Source organism: Maylandia zebra, linkage group LG5 (genome assembly GCF_041146795.1).
Source record: "Maylandia zebra isolate NMK-2024a linkage group LG5, Mzebra_GT3a, whole genome shotgun sequence".
NCBI lineage: Eukaryota > Metazoa > Chordata > Actinopteri > Cichliformes > Cichlidae > Maylandia > Maylandia zebra.
The window spans coordinates 12,880,619-12,893,332 of record NC_135171.1 but is presented as its reverse complement, the minus strand read 5'-3'; the positions used below and the strand labels follow the sequence as shown (position 1 = coordinate 12,893,332).

The following is a 12,714-nucleotide window of genomic DNA, read 5'->3' as shown; positions in this document are numbered from 1 at the left end:
CTGGCAGACAGAAAAAGCAAACAAAAAAGCAAGCAAAGACAGAGAGAAAGAGGACTGCAGCATAAGGAGTTGCACTTCCCAGAGCAGACATTTGACCACTTTCCTTTGATGTCCTCTATAGAGGCTTTTTGGTTCTATAGAATTCCCTGCATCACGATTTCTTTAAGCTGAAACACACACAGATGGGCTTGTCTGCATGTAGACCTTACACAGTAGGACATCTTCAAAGCTTAGCTGAATTTAACTTTCACATTTAGAATCTTGTAACAAAATAGGTTTCACCTGGGTATCGCTTTTAGTGTCAGGAGAGTGCTCTGGAGGAGCATACAGCCATATAAGCTTTACCCACAACCATCAGAAAACTGGCAGTGCGAGAATGAAAGGACTCTAACCATTAAACAGGTGAGTTAAACCTAATTCCATTACCAGACATTTGATCTTAGCTGCTGTTTAATTAGATTTAGGAAAAGATCGTGACTTGGGTTCATACTCTTTCAAAACATCTGCAACAAGCCTCTCCTACATTTTCTTTATTAGCACAGTGGCAAGCCTCAGAAGAGTGATGACACCAGCAGAAAATATTTTGTCTTGTGCCACCGAGGGCCTCCAATAAAAGTCTAGCCCACTATCCCCCTCAGACATTGAATTTATGCCAAAGCTAAAAATCTGGTGGCCCTCAGCCACACCGATCAAACTTCAGAAAATAGTTTGTGTGTTTAGAGCTACACATACATTTATACAATAACACTGTTAGCTGAAAATGCTGGTGACTTTAGGTCTTGCTTCTTCCAGTTAAATCAGTAGCAGTAACTTGAAGTCCTCAATGACCAAAGCTTCATCGATTGCGAGAAAAGAAAACGTTAAAAACACAAAAATAGCTGGAATTTAGAAAAATAATGACCTAAGTTTAACTGTCGCTATAAGCACACATTGCACAGTTTAAAAGTCGTAAAAAGGAACAAAACCATGAGCATCATTTACATGAATAATGTTTTTCCTGGAGACAGACTTTATGTATTTTATCAAATGCAAAAAAGGGGTAGCTGTGTGCAGTAACCTGTGCTCTGAGAGCTATGCTTACATTTTGCTACTGTTTAATGAAAATTTTTACTACTATCTATATTTAATATATTATTTATTTCTGCAGTTCTTGTAAAAAGGGGATACATTCAGCTATTAGATTTACTGCACAAATATAATAGACAAGAAAAAAAACAGGGGTCAAAGGTGACGCAATGTTTATGCTTTGCGAACACTTGAAAATAACCGAAAAAGATTTTCTTTTCATCATTAGCTGGAATGCATGAGTAAGGTGCCACGAAACAGCAGGAAAAGGTGCTTATTATACACCATTATGCATACTTTAGTTGTTTATTGCTATAGTGAATAACAGCAGAGGGGGTTCATATGTGACGTTTCTGAGAATGTCGAGTCGTTATCGTCTCCTTGGATGTTCTTCTTTGCTCTAAATGTGATTTTCTAAACAATATTTGACTAATTAGAGCTAAGTAAAGAGCATGAGGACAGCTTTAGTATGTGTCTGAGACATCATCACCAAATTAATATTTAATATACTAATAAAATGTCAGTTTGTATTAAGAGATGGTTTTTTTTTCTATATTCTCTTTATAGAGTGGTACAATGTTCAAGAAAAATTAGTAGAAGCAAACCATTTTCAAAGATGCAATGGCGTGAGTACATGACTACTAGTCCCTGTGAGCACCTAGGTCCCATCTTTCCTTTCCTGTGATAATAGTTACATTTGTGGAAAGAATGTTGATGAGTTATCCTACTGAGAAAGATCTGAGGATGAGCCTGCCGCCACCACCTGCTTCCATAGCACTGATGCCCAGACTCGCTTCTTTTATCCCCAAACTTTCCCCTTTCTCTCTCTTCTTCTTCTTCTTCTTCTCCCTTTTAAGGGCTAGCACAGATTTAGCAAAAGCCTTGCACTTTTTCTGCATTTTCCTCTGTTCTCTTTTTTTTCCCCATCTCCATCAGATGTCTCTTTTCCTGCCCATCTGCCTCTTTTTGTGACAAATAAACTCACCGCATACCCTTCCCCCTCGCTCCACTTCTACCTTGTTTCCCATCCCCACCCTCCTGCTAGACATCTGAGCCAACAATCAATGCCATTTCATTCCGGTGAGGGGACAAATGGAATTCCAGCTGAGAGCGCGGCAGCAGGCGACGACTCCTCCTGCCCTCCCCTTGTTCTGCTGCAGAGACCCCAGATTTCACCAGGTCACTACCACCTCCTCACACATGCACGTGGGGCTAGTCAAAGATGCAGGCGCACTATGATCCGTTTGCTATTTCGATGCTGTGGAGCTGAATGTGCTAGTGACCTGAAGAAGAATTGATTGGATGGATGGAGTTGCTAATAACTCCTCTTTTCGCCAACTGGTTCTGTATTTTCATCTTTTTTCATAACTATTGCTAGTAAATAAAGATCTTAGACTTTCTGTAATATACATTTATCTAACATTGACTCTATATATTGTAGTATCTGAAGGTGAATAGCATTTACCTCGGTGACGAAAATGTGGTGTGATCATCTCTGGCCGCTTTTAATATAAAGCAACAGCAGTAGGAATTATTAGACTGACATTAGCAGTAACTTAATGCAGCAGCAACACAGAGCAATCAAATAGGTAGGTAGGAAACTGAATCTAGTGTAGGAAATATAAGACTGCCACAACTAATGAGATTTGATGTGCTGTGAGATATTGACTGGCTAAGTATAAATACCTGCAGACCATAAAGTAGAGCCTGAATGATGAATTATGTTATTCATAACATGGATACCGATACTGATATTTGGTCATTTAACAATCCTATATTCTGATATACTGGACACTTTTCTTATTTTCAGAACATTCCCCAACATTTGTTATGTGTATTTATTCATTCACTCTTTTACACTCTGCCCAACACTCATAACTTATCTGAAGGGTGGTTTCTCCCATCTCTTAGTTTTTTTAGTTTTCATTTACCAGCATTATAGATAAATAAAATAAACATTTAATACTAGCTAATAATATTAACACACTGATAAATATCTCAGGCTCTATCGAAAAGCTATGTTTTAAAATTCGTTTTTACTTTTCGGGGTTTTTTTTTTTTGTTTTTTTGCTACTTTTTTCTGTTACATTTTTTACTTTCAAAAATAAGCAAATAACCTCAATCCACATAAATAAATGATAAATGAGAGGTAAAAAGTTCTGGTGAAGTAGAAGAAATTCAGCAAGTTCTGTGTCTATTTAGCAACATTTAAGTTCAAGCATTTAAAATGTCTCTGAGTGAATAAATTGGCCTCGACTTGTCCTGGTTATTTGTAAGCGTCCTCAGAACTCGGTGTTCTTAGTAAGAAGGAGGACTGCGAAGAAACTGCACAAGCTACTGGACTCGCTGATTGACTCACTGAGCACACAAACACAACAGCAACGAGGACTCACTGTGACAATTAAAAGATGAAATCAAAAGCAACCAGGAAGGTGCAAATTACTACTTTCTGTGACATTTTGGGACTTTTCAGCTTTAATACAAATTCACTGCTATTTACTGAAGCACTGAAAATCTTTATCTAAATTTACTAGCCTAAGTAATAGTTCTGGGTAAATTAAACTCTAACCATCGCAAATGATATCTGCAGCAGGTGTAGCCCAGATGTTGACTACTATGAGGCTTAAGATAAGATAACCTTTATTAGTCCCACACGTGGGAAATTTGTTTTGTCACAGCAGGAAGTGGACAGTGCAAAAGTTATGAGGCAAAAATTAGAATACAATAAGAATAAATACAGTACACAACTGTACAGAATAGAATAAAATAAAATACTATATACAGTAGAATAAAATAAAATAAATATACAATAAGATAAAAATAGAATACAAATACAAATACTATATACAACTGAGTAAAAATACAACGATGACAGAAAGGCTTGTGTCCACCTCTAGCTTCAGCTGTCAATGTTATCTTGCGATAGCAGCGAGACAGACTAGTCCATTTCTCTGCCTGACAATGAATGAACACAATGGATATTATAACGTATTAATAGCTGGCTTCCTGATTCACAGCTCAAAGATGTGTTTCATTAAACCCAACCACAATGTGCCAACCAGAAATAGCACTAAATCGAAGCAGCGAGAGGAGAGAACACACCTGACAGAAACATCGTTGTTAGAGATCTCAGCACGCTCACAAGAAATTACATGTGAAAATACAGTCAGTCTGCACTAGGCTTAGATTTACTGTCAAGCTACATATTCTTTTTTCTTCCCACATGAAAATTGCCACAGTGGGTTTTTATTGTTATACATAGATATAGACAAGTCCTTGCAAAACAACTCTAAAGTGTGTTTTCTGGTTCAGGCGGTGTTTGTTATGACAAAAAAAAAAAAAAAAAAATCATAGCCATTTTGTGTCTGCAACCATTTCATGGTTAAAGCTAGGGTACGTTTCGGTAACTGTATAAGAAAAACACTGTGGTCCAATGGGATCATTTTTACTGAAACTGCAAACACTCACAACCATCTACTACATCTCAGTGCATGTAGGTGACAAGAGAGTCTGTAACCACAACTGGACGGAACATGATATCAGCATTACATATGATATACTTTGCCTATTACATTGTCACTACACATTTGCTGTTACACCCGTTTACACAGTAGAACTATTAACTTAACAAATGGACACAAAATGAATATCACCACATTCAAATCTCAGCACCACTCAAACCCCATTGTGCTTAATCTCTTTACGTCACCCCAACACTTCCATTACTGCACCTCACTATCCGCCAGCTGCGTGGGGCTCCCTCAGGCATAGCTCTATGTGGATATCTGGCCAGCTGTGGCCTTCTTCCTAAGCAAAAGAGAAATAGTGATGAAGAGGAGGGCGGAGGAGAAAAAAAAAAAAAGAAAGAGGCCAAGCAGAAAGTGAGTAAGGGAGAGAGCGAGTGACTGACCAGCTGTGAGGACCCATTTCCCTCTTTTGTAACACTGCACAGTCTATCGAGAGTGAACCCATAAAGTAGTAAGGAAAGAAATAAGAGGTTGAACACACTCGAACACACATTATGAGCACACACACAAACCCATATACACAAACTAAGAGACTGTATAACATATCCTGGCACAGAGAGTGTCATTTGGTACAGCAATTGAACAATTCCAAGATGCCCGATATGACTGAATAAGCACAGTGAGCGCAGCAGTACTCAGTGGAATTATTAATGAATGCAATGACATTTCTTTTAATCACCATGCCCTGTTAGATGCAGTCCAGAACTGTGGGAGGTGTGAGCGAGTGAGATAGGGAGGGAGGGAAAGAGGGGGGGAAAAGTGGTAACAGATAATGAAAAACATAATGCATCAGCATACGGTGGATTGTGCAAAGGATGGCAGAAATAAGTCGGTGATCCCCGAGGGAAAATTCAGCCCCATGTTAGAGCAGCCCAGGAGGTCCAGCTAACATTAACACACATTATACGCTAGGCCAGATTTACAGCAGGACACCCATCACATGCTGTTAGCATCTCTGCTCCTTTTAGTCTGTTGGTTCAAATTTTTATCTACTAGACTGTAAGTCTTAGTACGTAAACCTGGTTATGAGGCTGATGCATTCTAGTCCAACAGTTGCTAATTTGCTTAATGTACACATATGTGTCTGATGCACATGAAATAAGCTGACGTATAAGGTAAGTAAATGACCACAGGTGGTGTTTCTGCAGAACAGGCGCGTTTTCCTCCCCTGCTGGCTCCCTTCTACCTCCCCTTTTAAAGGCATATGCTTCAAATATTTGCATTATGCATTACAATGGCCGCAGATTAATCTGCTCCTTGATTTAAATTAGTGGCATTCAGATATTGAATTAAATCACCATCTCTTTGCGAGCTGCATTAAGTGCAATCAACAAGGGGGACTGGAAAATTACATTTCCTTTAACAAAATTTGCATATTGCATTGGTACTGGTAATGCATTCAGCTCCCTGGCAAAGAATGAGCTCGCTCGGTTCCAACTGTTAAAGTCAGCTGAGTAAAGTCTTCCTCGCTCCTCTGTGCTCATAGCTGCTGGGTTTTTCCTTGAGGATCCATAATCCACGCGATTTGCTGTCATTTCGACAAAAGTCAAAATTAGATTAATTTTGTTTTGTAAACCGCAACACGACAAATATGTGGGACAAGCATTAGAAACTGCGGCCGCACGGTGTCTGTTGGTGGTGCGATTGTGAGATTAAGTCGAGCCCTTTACCGCGTTCACACGTGTACACCCGCTTCAGGCGGACTCACAAATAATTAGGAGGGTGCTTACGAACACGTTAGTGACTCACATGTAAACGATGTGTTATGCCGTCAAAACTTCTGCTACCTTTTCCGTAAGCGTTTTAATTCGCAATAATTCTGACAAGCAAGCAGAAGTGCTGTCATGTCTTTCTGTCACAACCAATTAAAATCCTTTTTCCTTGAGAGTGCAGAATTTAGACCCCGCGTCCCCAATCGCTGAACCGCACCTGTTTTTTCTGATTCTCCTCTAAGCCACGTCAGTCAGTTCAAATGCACCTGCCGCCATTAAAAGAAGCCTCAAATTTCCTCCCCCCTCCTCTCCTCTCACCTCTTGCTGTCAGCTTGAGTCCACTCCTCACTAACATCGCCATCCACAAAGCCTACTACTCACTATACTCCATAGACAGTTGAGCTGACATTAAGGCAGCTGGATTTTCTCTCAATCCGCTTAAGACATCAGACGCTGAGTGACTTTGTTCCATTTTTTAAAGAAGCATTTTAATACTGCTGCTTTCATGTCTGAGTGCCTCCCCACTGTTACAGATATTGAGTTGGTAGACTGCCGCATGACAGGTAGAAAGACATGTCGAATAAGAGCGATGTGTGCTTCTAAATTTGTCCTATTTACTTTCGTTTGATGGTCCCAACATTAATGAAGTCTGGTGATGGATCGCTGTGTATCAATATTAGCTGGGAGGTTTATCGTGTGAATTGAAGAAATATCATCCAACAAGATGAAGAAGTTTAACTTAAAGAGTTTCAGACACAAAATATATGCAAAGCTATAGTTACCTGTATTAGGCAAAGTAAATATTTATCTGAAGAAATGAAACACCTACTAACTAAGGTTTGGACTGAGCTGAAGGTCTCATTTTGTATGCTAAGAAAAGTAAATGGAAAAATATATCCTCAAGCAGTTTGTGGCAGTGTTCACGTTCACAAAAGGTGCCTCTTCACCCCACAAAACCTTATCGGTCCAGATGAAGGGACTGTCCTTTCTCTTCCAGGACTTGAATTTCTTCCAACCTCATTCCAGCGCAGACTCGGGGGCTAGCAAATCCAAATTTGTCATTTTCTGACTGTTTTTCTATTTCAAAAGAAGTAGGGGGAGAAGAGGAGAGGAGATAGTGGGAGACCAGGGATGAGGCAGCTTGTCTGATGTGAATGTGTTTTCTGTGTTATCACTCTGAGTGGCTTGGTTCCTATGCTGGTCTGATAACACGCTGCCTCTCTTCGGCTTTTTCTTACTGTCTGCCACTCCAACACAGTCATTTTGTGTCAACACTGCTCGGAGCCGGATTGAACAAAAGTCAGATGCTGTCCGTGCTGCTTGGTCAGAGTTCACAACTCTTTCTGCAGTGCCATCTTTTCTACAATAGCAACAGGTTGAAAGACTTAACCTGTCATCACCTCAAGGGTATGACCACTGGGAAGAGTTTGTATGATGCAACTACTAAGAAAAGAGAAGCATACTGTAACTGTATGAAAATAAGCTTTGACTGATATTTCTCTACCTGCTTCCTGCAATGCAATTTGCACTTTGCCACAAGTCTCTCCCTCCAAGCTCTCTCTCATATTGCTAAAAGTGAAAGTCCCTTGAGGAAAAGTCAAGCGTGTTTCACATAAAGACAGCTCCATTACTTCAGTACATGCAACATGAGCTTGAGTGATGTATAACCATTGCCGGTGACATTCATCAATGGATGGTAGCTGCAAATCACACGCTTGGCTTACCTAAATCTGACCTTTACAGGTCATAGTTTCCTAATATGTAATCCAATACGAGATATGTATGGGGGAAACGAACCCTCTGCAACACAGGAAATGGTTAACAGTGCCTTTAGCCTTTTAGTACCTCCATATAGTAAGCGCATGGGACAAAACACAGAGAATTATGTGGGGATTAGGCTCATAATCAATCAAATAGATTAGAGGCAGTGACAACAGTGCAAGCAGTGGTACCATGTAGGGTCCACAGTCAGCCATAGCAGGAAGTGTTGAATGTTTTGACTGTGATTGGCTACAGAGGGGGGTCTGCTAGAAAGAAGCAGCACTGCAGTCAGTCCTACATCATAAATCATGCTCCGTGCTCCCTTAGATTGGTTTAAATAGAACTTCTCTTTTGGGCCTCAACTGGGTCCCTGGGCTTATTAGAGTCTCATACTGAGAGAATAACCAAGCTTGCTATTCATCAGAAAGGCCTTAAAAAGGAAAGCCTGGCCAGAGCCATTCTTTTGCAGCATCCATTTAGATCTCTTTACATACCCCTAAGTGCAAAACACTGCACGTTTGTAGCACTGCACACTGGATTTGTTTTGAGAATGCATTTGCTGGGGGATTTGGTTCAGACTTACAGGAAAATATCTTTCAAACTAGTTTTTCATCACACTGAGGTTAGGAGTGCCATGTTTGGCAGGGATGTACGTGCTCTGGTCTGTATTTCGGAGGCTAGAGCCACAGGTAACTTTGCACAACCCCGATGCAACACAACACAGCTTTACTTTGGCTTTTTAAGTGAAATGGCGCTTCAACAAAATCAAAATTAAACATGCTTTTCCCTGGCCTGTAGTGCCATTTGTCTAACCAGCCTTTTGGCTAATGGATATAGACAAGAGAAAGAAAATAGTTCCAACATGAAAGTGGTCACAAGAAGGTTTGAGAATTTTGAGAGTAACCTGGCCACGATTTCCAGGAGGAGAAATTCCTCCCGGAACTCATTTTTACTGAAGTTTTTCCAAATACAATGTTTAACAAATTCATTAGACCACCACCAACAATACTGGTAAGTGCCAAAATAATTTTTTCATGTTTCTTTAATGATTACTCCACTAGTAGACGCAAGCTCTTTAATCAAATTGAAATTATTTATCTTCATTCCCGAACAGAAAAATGAGTTTTAATGGTTAAAGTTTTAGCTTAATTAATTTCTCACTTTTCAGAGAAGTCCAGTGTGGGGTTTGAGCACATATTTCAGATCGTTCAAAACAGCAGACATTGAATCTCTTTTCTTTGTGTTTTTTTGGTAGTAGGCAATTACAAAAAAAAGACTAAACCTATTTGCCAACAAGTGTGAGTGAATATGAAAGATCAAGGAGAACGTACAAGCTTAGAGGAAAACAACGCTAAGGCTGTGAAGAGCATAGACGCTAAACTATAGCAACAAAATTTGTTGTTCAAATTTTGTTCAAACTCAGTCCTGTCTACACAGCCGCTCTTTTATCTGATCAATATAGATGGTGCTTTGAACAAATCCAATGTACACATAAAGACAGTCTCATAGGGGGGCTTTTCAACTCAGGGCATTTTTTGAATCTTATCTAAGTGGCACACTACCCTGTCCAAGCGGTTTATGACAGGTTATTTCATCTCAGTGTGTCACTAACAGCTCTGAGATTACTTAGACACCTCCATTATGTTACAGAGCTGTTTTACAGCCAATTACCCTACCAATCTGCTGTGGGGTTTTTGTTCTTCAGGATATGCAGTATAACAATATTGGCAAATGTCTGAAGCTGTGAAGCCTGAGAAGGGTTGACTGCAGGTGTGGTTATTTTATCAACAAGAAAACAAAAAGCCTTCGATATCTGATAGCGCATCATGTAGATGCAGCAGCTTGGCTTATTGCAGCACGGGAGTCACCTATAAACACAGGCAGCTTTACATCCCTAACAGTGGCTTCAGCTTAATTCTGCCCCGTCAGCAAAACCCAGAGGACTACACCGTGGTCCCAGCAAGACTGAAGAAAATGTAAAAGTGCCTTTTGTGCCTTTTTGGATGTGAAAAGAAGAATATGCTGACTCAATTTGATAAAGTTTTATCAACTTCCTCAACCTTGATGAACTTGCTGAAAGGCGCAGATATTGTGGATTTGTTTTTATTGTTCTGTTCACATTAATAAACTAAAGGATGCTTGCTACTGCACATCATACAGCCCATATTAAAACCTTTTGATCAAATCCACCGCTGAATAAACTCGACCTCAAACTCAACAACGCATTCTGGTGAGATATTATGCTGAATGATGTGCCGAATACCTGTTTCTTAAAGCGTGAAAGCCCACTGATGCAGCTCATATTGATTTTTCCTGTCTATTTATTTCTCCCTCATGCAGAGTGTCCTCAAGCCTAACCTGCTCCGGCTGATAAACACAAGCCGTCAATGCAGGGTGAGGTGGCGGGATTAGGCGGGGACATCCTTCAAAAGGTCTCTGTCTTGTTCACAGAGGCAGGGTCAACAGGAGCACCGGGGAACAGCCGAGCTCGTCCTGAATCTGAGACGAGGTGACAGGGGAGGAGTGGCAGGTGATAAGCCTGCACGGTGAAGGGCATTCGTGTTGGTGCGTTGTCAGAGATAATGGGTTCAGAGGTAGGCCAAAAGGTCGGACAGAAGACATGCATGTGCATGGATGCAGTGCTAAACTCAACTATACACAGAAGACACAAACACCGACCCCAAAGACAAAGCATCATTGTTATGTGTATGCAAACATACTGATAATCTTATTTAACTTAATGACTGAATGACCTTTTTAGTCATTTAGGGAACACATATGCAGATGGTAGTGCTGGAATTTTTTATCTTCCACTGATATTTGCATTTTTATGGTTTCCTGATTAACTTTTGTAACACAGAAGAAGAGAAAGTTAAAGATGCTCCATTACCCAAAAATTTAATACCAGTATGGGAAGTGGCACAGAACATGCAGCACATTAAACTACTTTCTTGTGTTAAACAGGATGAGTGGCTAGCCAAAACTGAAGAAAATGTTATGGGTAAGCCTTAAATAACACTACTGGTGCAGTTTTTAATACTCAAAATCACAGACTGTTTATAATAGTAGACACAGTGAAATCTTAAGGCCTTAAGCTGAGCGTTTTGACTGTTTCCATCATTTTTTTAACATGACATGACAAAGGAGGTGTGGCTCTAAAGCTTGACTTAGACTCCTGCAGGAAATCTACATCCTAACTGATGGTGCAACTGGAAAGTCCTTTTATCCCTCCATTGCAACCTTCCACATCAATCAAGTCGAGGTATCCGTCAACCCGATGTGTAGTTACATTCCTCAGGACGTGCACATCAGGTAGAAGGTTGTGGTGTAGAGTTAAAATAGAGTTATGACACAAGTTACAATGGTGTTGATCTGACGCAGAAGTATAATTCATGTGTAACCAATCACAAGTTAGCCCTTTCCTAAAGTCATTAACTGAGGTCACAGCCAAGCAAGTCCAATGTGGGCTGCTTTTCATCTTCACAGTACTTTTTTTGCAGCTAGAGGTCAACAGGGTGCACGTCCACATTGGCTTCATTTTTCTAACTTAGAAGCTACTTAGATCTTTTACATACAGTCTGTGCTTTCAGTGTATTCATCCTGCATGACAGCTTCACCTTCACATTCCACACAGCAGCAGAGCCGAGTGGGAATTAAATCATTTACCAACCAGTCCTGTTACTATCATTGTCACCACCTGCTGCAGGGGCTAACCAGCACGCGTCATATTTCTACAAAGAGCCTCGCAGACATCAACGCAGGAGTTTAATGCAGCAATCTAGCTGGTGTTTTTCAATTAAAGTGCATGGATATGGGATAGGCAGTCGGGCTGCCTCCGTTGACAGGTCAGTAATTATAGGTGCTCCATTTGAGCTATCACTCTCACGTAATGGCAGACCTGTCACACTCACAGCTCCGATGATACATGCATTCATCACCACAACTGTCTGGACACTCCAACTGCACAGAACACGCTCGACTTTGCGCTCATCACAAGTCAGTGGCAAAAGCTGCTTGGAGCTGAATCATCCTGCTCCATCACAAGATGCTGCAATGTGTGACAAATCTACACATCTGGAGACTTTCACTTGGTGACAGATGTCTGTTTCACTGGGATCTGTTCCATTAAACTTCATTTTAGACAGATGTGTTACACTTTATCTCCATGTTTAAAATTAACCATCAAGACCATTAACACTCGAAACACAAAGTGTCAGAAAATGATGGAAACCAGATGTTGCGGCAGATCGCTTCTCAGTGAAATAAGCAAACTAAAAGAATTATGATCACCATCTTATTATTGTGTGGTGGGTGCTGAAGCACCTAACAGGTAGCGTTTTTAATTCTAATCAAAGATTCATTTTGGTTTTAATTCTGATGCATAAATATTTTTCTCCGAGTAACAACAGGAGGAAGTTTGCTGGATAAGAGGAAACTCCTCCAACATTGCAAATCATTCAAAGGATGAAAAAGCAGTCATAGCTTTTATGGGCTTATTCAGATAATAGTTGTAGAGGTGAGTTAGCGTAACACTGAGCATTTGTAAAGCAACCGCAACAAAGCAGAATAATGCATCCTCCACTGTAGTGCAATAGTTGAAGCTCTGGGATGAGAGATGGCAAACCTCTTTTTTTTCCTCCAGAAAAATG

At 40.3% G+C, this 12,714-nt stretch overlaps 1 protein-coding gene across 3 annotated transcripts in view; it reads right to left on the bottom strand.

Annotated features, from left to right (window-relative positions):
• The window catches only part of cdh4 (cadherin 4, type 1, R-cadherin (retinal)), a 229,305-nt gene that overhangs the window by 172,877 nt on the left and 43,714 nt on the right, over positions 1-12,714 (bottom strand). The window lies entirely within an intron of this gene.